The 13,948-nt window shown below is 47.2% G+C and overlaps 1 long non-coding RNA gene across 2 annotated transcripts in view; it reads left to right on the top strand.

Annotated features, from left to right (window-relative positions):
- LOC134931771 (uncharacterized) overlaps positions 1–13,948 on the top strand; it is a 256,407-nt gene that overhangs the window by 186,322 nt on the left and 56,137 nt on the right. Inside the window, exon 3 of one of the 2 annotated variants that reach the window (XR_010179171.1) lies at positions 1,529–1,729. This is a non-coding gene — a long non-coding RNA (uncharacterized LOC134931771). Of the gene's footprint in view, positions 1–1,528; positions 1,829–13,948 lie in introns of those variants that run through there. The other variant, XR_010179170.1, reaches the window with a different exon arrangement.

The following is a 13,948-nucleotide window of genomic DNA, read 5'->3' as shown; positions in this document are numbered from 1 at the left end:
GTTTTACTTTCAAGCTGTGTGTCTTATGTTTTTATTGGGGTATCTTTTTAGTAGTAGTACTACAGGTACCAGCGGGCCCGGTTTTCCTCCGCATGCTGGTACTTGTGGTTCTCCAAGTATCGGCGCCTGGAGCTCGAGCTCCACTTGTTCCACCCTCCCTACGCCCCTGGCGCTGGGATCCCGATACCATCCCATTTGGAACAGATGTATTTAATGCAATGTTCATACAGTGAGATCTGTGCTAGCAAAAAGGCTTGCATAGGTAAGCCACTGACATTAGGGGTGGTGCTATGTTTGCAGGCCCTTCTCATACAGGCGGCATGACTGTTCTGGTCAAGTTTTCCCCATACAGTAGCGGGGGGGAAGAACTGTGTTAGAGCACTTCTGAAAATTACTATTGTTAGAACGGTCAGTGTGAATTGCTGCACAGCAGAACTGACAATTAGAATGACAGCACAACAGGACAATCCATGAAAATTGTGGCACAACAGTACTGCCAATGAGAGTTGCTGCAGTGTAGAATTAGTTGTATTCTTAGAACAGTTACCACATGAGAAGCGCATTCCAGCATTACACTGACATCCAATCCCTCCCAGAACATCACTGTCAGTCAGTGGACTCCTGAAGATGGGCAGACACCGCTCAGGCTGTCAGCACTTAGATAGCTACACAGTGCCAGGCTGCCTGCATTGGACTCGCTAAATTGTTGTGTTCCATAATATGCACTAGGCATACAGCAGTTCATATCCTCCCTCTGTAGTTGTTAGCAAACGCAATGGCTGCTGTGTGCCACTACATTGCTTGTTCAATAGCCTATTGTTGTTTGTTTCCAGATCTGACCCTGTACCCAGTGATGTCACTCATATAGGCCTCAATAAATTGATTATGGTAATGAGAAGTCAAATAATGGTAGCTGTAGTAGGGCATAGAGAAGTATGCTAGCAGGTTTAATAGTAGCATCACAGAAACTGTGGGGGGTAATGAGTTGGGGGCAAGGTTTTTGCCACAAAAAAAACCTTGCGGACCCTGTGCCCAATTTTGGATTACCGCGGGTATGCCCGGTTCTGATACCCACGGTATCCAATTAAAGAAAAAGGCACAAAGAAAAAAAAATTACACTTACTGCTCTGGTGGTCTCCATGCCTCCCAGTCATCTCCCCTCCATCTTTCCACTGGCGAAAACTTATACTTCACTTCTACTTATATCAGTGCCGTCTGCTGGTGCAGCAGTGCTTATATACCCTGTACTTATAATTGGGCGCTGCGGAGCCCTTGTGGCGCCACATAAATAAAGGATAATAATAATGCTATAGATAAGTGCATGGCATCCTAGCCAATGTCTGGCACTGGTTCTATCCACACTCTTGATACACCTTGTTCCAAAGCTTTAGTTAGAATCTGTTTTTATAGCTAAGCAAAGTGTTCTGCCCTAGCTGACTGTATAAATATTAAGTCTGATGTAAGAGGTACTGTCTGTAACTGATGTGTGCTCACTCTATTCTTTCTCCACACCTTCTGTCTGTTTCAGGTGCTTCAGTGTAGCTGCCAAGGGCAGGACACCAATGTATGCCCGCAGGATGCACACTGATTTCCAGCTACTACCCGTGGCATAATGCCAGGCACTCTTCATTTAGCCATGGGGATCTCCTCAGTTCCAAGCATTGCAGTCCTGTCCATTCTGGTACTTGTACCCTACTCTAATGTGTTTGACATCCTGGTATTGACCCTGGTAGGAATCAGCCCTCTACAAATCTTTACTTGTTACCCTTGACCTTTGTCTGACCCATCTACATGGTCATTTACTTTTGATTAAAGAAACATTTCTGATTTTCTTGTAAAGTATTGCATGGTTTAGCCTTACTTTATGGCTTAAATATTATAAGAGTGAGGGGACACTGGGTATCTTTTTATCACATGTACGTTTTGTGTCTGTGGGGCAGATTTATTAAGCCTGGTGAAGTGATAAAGTGGAAGGTGATAACGCACCAACCAATCAGCTCCTAACTTCCATGTTACAGGCTGGGTTTGAAAAATGATAATTAGGAACTTACTGGCTGGTGCGTTATCACCTTCCACTTTATGGCTTCACCAGGCTTAATAAATCTGCCACTGTGTGTGAAGGTTTTAAATGCATTGCTTGCAGTGTGCCTAGATATGTTCTGCTCCACTTAACTGATGATTTTTCCATTCAGAAGCGTTAACAGCATTGTTTTTTAAAATGCAATTTAGTTAATAAAGTTGAAAATGTATTTTTTAAAATATTTAAACATTATATTATGCACATCTGCAGAACGGATCTCCTCATCAAAAACGGAGGGACAGGGTGGGACGGCGCAGTTTCATGAAATCTGACCATGCCAGTTAAGTGGTTAAGAGCATCATGAAGGCATAAAATAGTCTCATTGATTTGATGGAAAATTACCCTCCTCTAATCCAAGTGCAATTTGAAAGGGATGAATCTATTTAAAGTAAAATAATAATAATAATAATAATAATAATAATAAACAATTTAAATATGGACAGCATAAATTCTTAACCAGCACCAGCCCAAGTCAGCCTGAGCTGGCTTCCATTATAATTAATATTATTATTATCATCCTGTATATAGTGCCACAATGTACTCACAGCGCCCATTACAGAGTGCATAAACAAATGAGCAAAACAAGAAAACAGCACTTGCAGTTCAAGACAATATAGGACAAGTACAGAAAACCAGGGGTTAGGTGCCATCAAAAGGAGTATGGAATATAGGTACACCACCGATAATCCAGCACCCTCGGTTCAGGCACTGTGCCGAATTATCATATTTGCCGGATTATCGGTGGTCTCAGCAACTGAGGTGTTGGTGTCATCCTGATCTCTCCCCCTCCCCCCCCCCTCTTCCCCTGCAGCCTAATTCTACCCAGCATGCCTCCCACAGCCTGACTCGCCGCTGAAGTCTCACTACCCGCCGTAGTCAGACTCTCTCCCCCATTCACCATCCGCAGCCTAATTAAGCCTTCTTCTGCCTATTTAAACCCTCCCACAGCCTAACTACCACCCATCGCCTAACTTCCTCTGGCACCTGATGTGTCCGGAGTAAAAGAGGTGCTGCACCATCAGGTGCCGGAAAATCGATTGCCTACCTGCATAAAGTAGTGGAAGTAAGAGAAGGAAAGGCACATGAGGGGAGAAGGCCCTGCTCTAGACTAAGAGCATGGGACCCCCTGCTACAGTGGGCACCAGCCCAACTCCTTCCCTCTTTTCCTCTGCAGACCTATACACGCCAATGTAACTTTAGTTGCGCATGTGCAAATCTAGAAGCATAGGTGCTGTACTTGCGCTGTAGAGTGATTTATAAGTCATAAATAGGGAGGAATTCAATTGGTCGCCAGGTTTTTACCTTAAAAAGACAAAAACTTGCTGAACTCCAGTTTTGAATTACGTGTGCTCCCGATACCCACGGTATCCAATTAAAAAATTGCACAGCTGGAAACCCTGCGGCGGGGAAACAAAGATACTTACCGGTCCGGTTGTCTCCCCTCCATCTTTGCACTGGTGATGCTGGGAGTGGTGGTGACTGTTGGGAGATGTAGTTGTCCCTGCTGCTGCCTTCGGAGGGGGGTAACAGACACACACACACTCACACATACTTGCACACAATGATGCTGCAAAAGATCGGATCCTGATGCTGGAGGAAGAAGACACTGCTTTGAAAGGTGAGTAATTAAGGACTATTCAAGCTAATTGGAAATCTCCAATTGCTTATTTAGTCCTTTTAAGGGGGTGGGGGTGTTCTGCATGGGTGCCAGAACAAATTGCGATGATTTTTCAGAGAGAGAACAATTTTAGGAAAAATCAGAGCTGCTGTAGGGGTGTGAGAAAAACGCAGTGATTTCTCAACATTTCTCACCAGTAATTGAATAGGACAAAACCCTGTAGCTGCGGGAAAAACCCTTCACCGTGTTTTTGTTGTTGTTTTTTTTTTTAAATCTTCAGCGCACAAATAAATTTGCCTAATAATATGTGTAATGTAGAGTCATTATTAGTTATCCTCCTGGTTAGAGTTCATTTTTACACTTGCACTTTTATGCCAGCCCAACGGAAACAGCCCAATGGTGTGGCACAGTGTTGAGACAGGAACAGGTCAGACTTTGGAAGATGGCTATAGATCAGAGCTGGCCAAACCAGTCCTCAAGATCTACCAACAGTTCACATTTTCCAGACCACCTAGCTGGTGCACAGGTGTAGCCCTTACTAATACCCCTCTCACACCAGAAATGCAGGGGCAAAACCCGGGAATACTGCCACGGGCTCATGCAGGGACATTCCCGGGTTGGCACCTTTCACACCAGCATTTTTTGCCGAGACATCCCGGGTCTGCACCTTTCATACTGAACCCGGGATGGCCCTGCATTTTCTGAGAATGGGCGTCTCAGAAAAACCACAAGACCAGGAAGTGCCCTGAATAGCCAATCAGCATCAGCAAAGGCAACCCGGGAAGGTGGGACATGTCCCTGCACCATTCACACTGTCCAGGTTCCAGGGACGATCCCGGGACCAACCCTGGTCGATTGCAGGGTTGAAATGCAGGGACAGAGGTCCCGGGTTTTTGTCCCTGTACTCTTTCACACCAAGAAATTTCCCGGGTTGATGCGCATTCATGTGTTTTAACCCGGGAAATTTATGGCTGTGTGAAAGGGGTATTAAGACAGGGGTGGGGAACCTTTTTTCTACCAAGGGCCATTTGGATATTTATAAAATCCTTACAAAAATTACCAACTTAAAAATTACCCTGCCCCCCAGTAGTTATGCCCCCAGTAGTCATGCTCCTTAGAGGTACTGAGTGCGCGCGTCAAAAAATGGGTGTGGCCAATTAAAATGGGACATGATACACATATGCCTCCAATAGTGCAGTACCAGATAGACATATGCCAGTGCAGTGCCAGATACACATATGCCAGTGCAGTGCCAGATACATAAATGACCCACAGTGCCAGATACAAAAATGCCCTCAGTGCCAGATATACAAATGCCCCCACAGTGCCAGATCCACAAATGCCCCCACAGTGCCAGATCCACAAATGCCCACAACAGTGCCAGATTCACAAATGCCTCCCCACCCCACTGTGCTGCTCACCGCTGCTGCTCTGTGCGGCGGCAGCGTGTCTCAGTTGTCAGGGCAGGGAGGAGAGCACGGCTATGTCGGGCGAAAGCGGCGTGTAGGATCTCAGACCAGCCGCTGGTTCGTGAGCCAATCAGAGCTTGCGGACCGGCAGCGGTGGCTCCTGATTGGGTGCCGGTCCGCGAGCTCAGATTGGCTCACGAACCGGCAGCTGGTTTGAGATCCTACCCTGCCACCAGACATATAGCTGCGCTCTACTCCCTGCCCTGACAGCTGAGACACGCAGCCGCCGGACTGAGCGGCAGCGTGTCTCGCTGACACACAAGCGGGTGGGCCGGAACAAACGGCTTTGCGGGCCTTATACCGCCCGCCGGCTTGAGGTTCCCCACCCCTGAATTAAGATGTGTTGCATTCATTCCTAACTGACAATTCTACAGATCTCTAGGAGGCCTGGAAAACATGAACTGTTGGTAGATCTCGAGAACCGGTTTGGCCAGCTCTGCTATAGATCTAAATGACTAGAATAGTGTTATTCACATACTATATATGGAGTGCAGAACAATCCTGTGTAATTAGGCAAACATGTTTTAGTATGCAAGAGTGCTAGATTTGAGACAGTAGCGGATCACAGTGCATGGAAGATGTCCATTAATTACCCTTTAGTGTATACTGCTACTGCATATAATGTATACAGAATATCTTGTTTTTTTTACAAGGGAAAGCCAAGCAGAGAGGTTAACATAAGAGGTCATGGGGCGATTGTACTCTTAAAGGAGCACATTGTCTGAAGCCTGTTATCTTGCCGTTCTGATCACAAACACCAGCAGAGTTCTCAGCTACTTCTTCAGGCGAAGTCTCCTTTCATCTGGTCCATGGTATAAACATTGACCTTCACAATCCCTGGCTAGGAAGTGACTAATGCGGAGCTATGCTTTGTGCATGTACAGTCTGAGCCTCACTCTGCCGGCATCGCAGATTCTTTTGTTTTTAACATTTCCCTTTTCAGCTGAATGTGTAAATTGTTATGGAATGATGGAGCAACCTGTTCTGCAAAAACAGCATAAGGATTTTCCATTATTTAAGTTGTTTGCATGTGTCTATATGGTGCCGTTAATGTGAGGCTGATATCTGGCTGACATTTTCCTGCCTAATATTAGAATTCTCGCTGTTTTCTGGGGAGAACACTAGATTTTAGCAAGGTGCCCGGTACATTTTTTGTTCTTCTCAATTCCTCTGTTTTTTGTTTTGTTAAAGTTTGAAATTTTATTTTAACAGTACGCTCCAACATGTAGTTTAGTTTCTCCAAGATAGCGTGTCAACATGTCCAGGGCAGTTTCTAGCCAATTTGGCTCCCAGTGCGAGATGCGCCCCGCCCCCCCTCCCCCCCATTCACATAAGAAAAAATGTACCCCCCCCCCCCAGATATAAAGAGGAAAACAATGCGCGCACTCCCGGAAAGGGGGCGTGGCCTCGTTAAAATGGCTTAAGATGGGCGTGGCCTCATCTGATCTCATCATCACGGCCACCACAGGATAAAAAAAATAAAAAAAGTCACATTACAGCAGGCACGCGACCCCATTTTACACAGCACGGCAGCCAAGTGTCCCCATTTTACACAGCACGGTAGACAAGTGTCCCCATTTTACACATTGCGGCAGGAAAGTGTCCCCATTTTACACAGTGCAACAGGCAAGTATCCCCATTTTACACATTGCGGCTGGCACGTGCCCCCATTTTACACAGTACAACAGGCAAGTGTCCCCATTTTATACATTGCGGCAGCCTCGTGCCCTCATTTTACACATTGCGGCAGGAAAGTGCCCCCATTTTACACAGTACAACAGGCAAGTATCCCCATTGTACACATTGCGGCAGGCACGTGCCCCCATTTTACACAGTACGGCAGGCAAGTGTCCCCAATTTATACATAACGGCAGGCAAGAGTCCCCATTTTACACATTGCGGCAGGAAAGTATCCCCATTTTACACAGTACGGCAGGCACGTGCCCCCATTTTACACATTGCGGCAGGCACGTGCCCCCATTTTACACAGTACAACAGGCAAGAGTCCCCATTTTACACATTGCGGCAGGCACGTGACCCCATTTTACACAGTACGGCAGGCAAGTGTCCCCATTTTACACATTGCGGCAGGCACGTGCCCTCATTTTACACATTGCGGCAGGAAAGTGCCCCCATTTTACACAGTACAACAGGCAAGTATCCCCATTTTACACATTGCGGCAGGCACGTGCCCCCATTTTACACAGTACGGCAGGCAAGTGTCCCCATTTTACACATTGCGGCAGGCAAGTGTCCCCATTTTACACAGTACGGCAGGCACGTGCCCCCATTTTACACAGTACGGCAGGAAAGTGTCCCCATTTTACACAGTACGGCAGGCAAGTGTCCCCATTTTACACATTGCGGCAGGAAAGTGTCCCCATTTTACACATTACAACAGGCAAGAGTCCCCATTTTACACATTAAGGCAGGCAAGAGTCCCCATTTTACACATTGCGGCAGGAAAGTGCCCCCATTTTGCACATTCCGGCAGGCACGTGTCCCCATTTTACACTTTACGGCAGGCAAGAGTCCCCATTTTACACATTACGGCAGACAGCTGTCCCCATTTTACACAGTACGGCAGGTGGTGGTGGGGGGGAGGGAGGGAGAGGGGCCGACTTACATTTGAAGCGGTTCTTCCCGCTCTTCAGCCGCCTCTCCCTTGTCTGCGCGGCGCTGGCCGGCTTGGCTCCCCCTTCTCCCTCCTCCCGAGTGCCCAGCTCGAGGGGTGGGGTTTCGCGGAATGATGCAATTGCGTCGTGATGTCACGACGCAAACGCGTCATTCCGCAAAACCACGCCCCCCGAGCTGGGCACTCGGAAGGAGAGGGGAGGGGGGATTTAGAGCTCAAGAAGTGCCGCGGCGGGTGCCTCGTGCGGTTGCACGGCTCGCCCGCCGCAAGAAACGGCACTGAACATGTCCATTAGGGGTATTGTGTGAACTGCATGGAAAGGAAAAACCTTTACAAGCTCGCAAGAGCAGGGCCTTCTTTTCTCATGTGCCTTTCCTTTTCTTATTTACACTGTCTTTTTTTTTTTTAAGGTAAAAACCTAGCGACCAATTGAATTCCTCCCTATTGATGATGACATATAAATCACTCTACAGCGCAAGTACAGCACCTATGCTTCTAGATTTGCACATGCGCAACTAAAGTTACATTGGCGTGTATAGGTCTGCAGAGGAAAAGAGGGAAGGAGTTGGGCTGGTGCCCACTGTAGCAGGGGGTCCCATGCTCTTAGTCTAGAGCAGGGCCTTCTCCCCTCATGTGCCTTTCCTTATCTTACTTACACTACTTTATACAGGTAGACAATCGATTTTCCGGCACCTGATGGTCCAGCACCTCTTTTAATCCGGACACATCAGGTGCCAGAGGAAGTTAGGCGATGGGTGGTAGTTAGGCTGCGGGAGGGTTTAAATAGGCAGAAGAAGGCTTAGTTAGGCTGCAGGGGGTGAATGGGGGAGAGAGACTTACTACAGCGGGTAGTCAGACTCCAGCGGCGAGTCAGGCTATGTACGGGGAGTCAGGCTGTGGGAGGCATGCTGGGTAGAATTAGGCTGCAGGGGAAAGGGGGGGGGAGAGATCAGGATGACACCAACACCTCAGTTGCCGAGACCACCGATAATCCGGCAAATATGATAATTTGGCACAGTGTCAGAACTGAGGGTGCTGGATTATCGGTGGTGTACCTATATTCCATACTCCCTTTGATGGCACCTAACCCCGGGTTTTCTATATCTGTCCTACATTGTCATGTACTGAAAGTGCTGTTTTCTTGTTTGCTAATTTGATTATGTACTGTGTAATGGGCGCTGTGGATCCCTTGTGGCGCCATATAAATAAAGAATAATAATAATAATAACAAGAAAAAACTCCCTGTACTCAGGAAAGGAGAAGAAAGATCAAATACGTTTGGCCTGATTCGGAGTTGAAAGCGCAAGTAACTGTGGGGTGTGTCCAAACTGAAATCTAAACTGCGGTGTAAAAGTTAACACTGTCCAGCATTTGTGGGCTACATGCAAAAGCAGCCAGTTTTTGTCCTGCATGCAAAAAAAAGTATGTATTTGCCGCCCTTTCATTGCAACATGGTTTGTACAGGTGCTCAGTTATTCCCAACTAAGAATCAGTCTCCTATGGCAGTGGCTCCCAAACTCGGTTCTCAAGGCACTTTAAGGGCTGTTTCATACTACCCGGTTTTCACTGGATGGCAAAAAGCCGGACAAACTTTGTCCGGCTTTTTGCCATTCGGCAGGGTCTTTCACACACAACGGCTTTGAGCCGTGTGTAATGCTGTGCGCATGCGCAGCAGCGGCGGCGGCTGAAAAAAACGGAGTGTGTGAAAGCTACCATTCACACACACAGTTCTCTGCCTACAAAGACCGCACGGCAGCCGGACCTTTCAGTGGATATTTCCGGTTGCAACCCGATAGCCAAACCGGGGCCGTGCTGTGTGAAAGCCCCCATATGCAGCAATACTCAATCAAAAAACATGCATGGGAAAAAAACGGACAGCTTTTTGCCGTCCGGTCAAAACCGCTGCGTGTGAAATAGCCCTAACAGTCTAGGTTTTAAGGATATTAATAGTTCAGCACAGATGGTTAAATCAAATTTGCTGCGGCACTAATTGAGTGTACCTGTGCTCAATCATGAATATCCTTAAAACCTAGACTGTAAGGACAGTATTCAAATGATGTATCACGCCCAATCTCCTTTCTAAAGTAATCCCCGTTATCGCGCCCGGAATAATCAGGTTTAGCTGCGTAAGGGGTTGGGCGTCCTTGCTACCCCAGGGGTAGCAAGCTGAAATTATTATACAACGCCAGTTAGCAGAAACAGAGTGTGGAAGGGGGTGAAAAGAATTGAATACCACCCTTAGTATGCCTTTGGGAGGGATGTAGCTAGGAGACCACCAGTCACAATACCGACCAACGGAGACTATTCCCACTCGTGGGTTTTAACGACACCCATAGAGTGGGAATAGCACCTGTGGCGAGCCACCGCCTGGCAAGCGCAGCGAGCCCGCAAGGGGCTTTGTTGCGCTTGCCTTCCCCTCCGTCCATCTCACATCCAGGATACCGCCGTCGGTATTGTGACAGGCGGTCTCCTGACCACCAGTCACACATACCCAACCCCTTTGGGATCCCCTGTCCTGTAGTATAACAGTATCAGTGGCCACTTCTCTGGGTGGTGTTTGGGGACAGTGTGTCGTGGGATTTTATGGGGGAGTAGTACTGGAAAGTAAAGAAAAAAATATGTTTTGGAGCAAGAGTGGCTACTGAGAGATGAGCAACTTTGTTGGGCAGTGGGCCTTGGATACCCAAGTGTTTTGTCTCAAACATTTTGGAATTTGTCAGAGCATTTATATTGGGTATAAGGGAAACACAGAGCTGATCAATGAGCAACAATGAATAATTGAGGCCAGGAGAGAAACATTGTAAAGTAACATTTTCCAGGCATATAAAAAGGAGTGCTCATGCAGTCCTGTTCTAGCAGAAGCTCAAACATCAGTTCTAACTTCTGACTAAAGAGTTTGCGTTAAGAAGGGTGTGAGGTTCCTAACAAATGATATTAAAGTACAGCGCTTGCAGCCAGAATCTATATACTTGGAACAAGGCTGCTTGAGATGCAGAAAAGTGCCAGCACAAACAGCTATAGGTCTGATTTTTCGGGAGACGAACTGGATTATAGATTTGGACTCTGAGGCACAGTGATACTTTGGCTGGAGCCTCTGAGATGTTTTCCAATACATCATTGTCAATACATTTAGCCTTATTTGTATGGAACGAAACACTCTCCATAACTGGAGTCCAGATACTAATGATCTCACGCCGAGTTGGACAGAATTTGCAGCAAATGGAAAATGCCATCTTCAAAAATGCGCATTTGGGTAGGCCTGTGCAGCTGATTGTAAAAATAAAATGCGGCCAACTCAGCAAGACTAACATATGCTGCAGTCAACAGAAGCAAATGTGCCAGGGCTACGACAGTGATAACATGCTCTATAAAATGGTACATAATTCATACGCATTACAGTACATGGCCGGACAGAGTAATGAATAACTAATAAAGTAGCAGGGAACATAGAAAGCAAACTTTGTACAATGTGCAAGTACAGAATGTACAGGTTTTTTTTTTTAACATTAAAAAAGATAAAAATCACTTTCCCCTTTAAAAATTTAACAGGAAAAATACTTAATTTCTGCGGACCTATTACTAATTTCACTTCAGTCATGCAAATAGCTGGCAGCAGCAATATTACTACGATATTTCTATAAATACCTCAGCTCTGCGATTCCCAGAAGCAAATCCACAATTAAAACCACAGATTGGTGGACATCGATAAACAGCGATTTATTGGGGAAATTCAGCATGTTAAAAATCCCCCCGACTAGCCTATCCCGATCATTTATTGGTTGGAATCAGAGAATCAAGGATTTCCCTGATTGCAGTGTTTGAAGAATGGGGAGTTGGGGCAATACATCGCAGATTTATGAGCGCCAATTAGACGCATTCAAAAAATGTGACCAGGTATCATCATCGTTAATGGTTTGTTTGCACCAGCAAGTGATCCAACCCCAAACAGGTGCATGTGAGCCGGTTTAGGGGTCAGCATGGAACACTTTTGGCATTTTATGCACTTACTGTACTTTGTCTGCATGGACAAGCTCCTCACTACCAGTGGCACTCTTTGCGCAAGGATGAAGTGAGGCTCAATTGGCATAGCTAAAGATACAGTACTACGGGTCCACACATGCAGTAAAAAAAGGTGCAAGTTGCAGTTGAGAAAGATGCGAATTTCATTAAAACCCCTTTTCCACTAGCTCAAAAAACACGGGTAAATGCACGGGGGCGCTCATTTACCTGTGTTTTTTGCTAGTGGAAACGGCTCCCTCAGGAAAAACCTGGATCAAGTGACCCAGGTAGCTACCTGGTTAGGACACGGTAATGATCCGGGTAAGGTGTAGTGTATGGAAGGGCGGCGCTGGGAGATCATGTGATTTCCCGGCGCTGGGAGATCATGTGATTTCCCAGCGCTGCCTCTGCCGTGTCACCAGCAATATGCCAGGATGGTGACTGCTGATGGGAAAGGGGCCGATGCGGGTCACAGCCAGGTAGCACCCGTGTCAGGCTCCCGGCTGCGACCCGCATCGTAGATGGAAAAGGTGAGTCCCTAATTGTCTGGTATTTCCTGTGTGTGTACTTATATAATAGCATTATAAGATCTATAGTTGTGGCAGGAGATGATTAGAAATATCATGTAATGCCGATAGTGCTATTTTATCTTCTGTAGCATCATTCATTTTAGATATTTCCAACTGAATACTGTTAATCAAGCAACCATAGCGTCATCCAAGCAGTAGTGTTAGATATGCACCTCAGCTGAAGAAAGCAGCCTTCCTCCAGTGTTTGTGGTCCATCAGAAGTCACTTCACCTCCCTTGGATCACCTCTTGTCGGAGAATGCCAGATGCACATCCTCAGGTTTCTAAAGGATGCAGTGTGGTTATAATGTACATTACAATTGGGCTGATTCAGAGGTAGATGCTGTTTCGATGTTTGGAGGACTGCGCATGCGTCAGAGAGACAGTACGCATGTGACGCCATACAGCTGTGATGTTGGTCGTAGTGCCCCATTGGCCACAGCATGATTGACATGCTGCTGGCATGTGAGAGCGTCACCGTTTCCGGGTCGTGCCGAAGCCTTTGGCTGCATCATCGGGGTCAGTGTCACTGGCCACGGCCGTGTAGTTATGTTGGACATCCTGAGCAACCTAAGAGCCGGCCAATGTTCTCGCTGTGGATCCAGTGCAGCGTCTTGAGATGCAGTCAGTGGATCTGAGAAGCTGGCAGTGAGCGTCTTTTTATACATATTTTCGCACATTCTTCACCTGATAGAGCTTAACCCTCCTTAGGACAGTCTATTCCAGCAAATATTGTGCAAAACATATTTCTGCAGCGGGGTACACTCTTATTCCACAGGGAATAACATCGGGGTGTGGAGTTGGATCTTGATCCGAGGCACCAACAGGCTAAAGCTTTGACTGTTCCCAGGATGCACTGCACGCCTCCTCTATAGCCCCGCCTCCAGGCACTGGAGCTCAGTTTGTAAGTTGGTGCTTGTAGTGCAGGTCACTAACAGGGGGGGTTGTGCTAGACAGCCCTGAAATGAGCTTTTTAAGAAGACTTCAAGGGCCGCAGCACTTTTATGTCATTCTGACATGCTGTGCTGCGGTTCCATCACCTCCCTCAGTGGCGCTACATACTCCAGCGGCCTGGTTCCTGGGTACTTGCAGCAGGAACGCACCGTTTTCTAGGCACACCACCACTGCCGCTCTCCTGGATTGCGTGGCTGCACGACAGGGAGGAGGTAAGAGGGTCCCCCAGGTGGGACCTGCTGGTAAAACGCGATCCGATCGCAGTCCCAGGAGACGGATCGCACCGCTGGCGTGGACACTGTGGCCGTGCAGGGACCCCACTATATCCACCAGGGCAGGGAGCACAGGTCGGATTTACTAAAATCCGTTTAATATAGGCTCCATAATACCCAGTGGTTTAGTCCAGCAGAGGGGATTAGGCGCTGACCTGTAGCCCCTCCCCCAGCTCCGGGCACCATCTACTGCTGGTGTTCCCGCCCTGGATCTAAATCTCTCCCTCACTCCCTGAAGAGATTTTGGTGCCATTACATAGCTGGGCTGATCTCCGGGACTGCTGGGCATTGTCTCCTCTGTAAAACCGCCTGTCCTGTCAGCGCTGTGTATGTACAAACACTTAAATATTCTA

Source organism: Pseudophryne corroboree, chromosome 6, assembly GCF_028390025.1.
Source record: "Pseudophryne corroboree isolate aPseCor3 chromosome 6, aPseCor3.hap2, whole genome shotgun sequence".
Lineage (NCBI taxonomy): Eukaryota > Metazoa > Chordata > Amphibia > Anura > Myobatrachidae > Pseudophryne > Pseudophryne corroboree.
The sequence above is the reverse complement of the archived record's forward strand: the minus strand, read 5'-3'. Positions and strand labels throughout refer to the sequence as shown.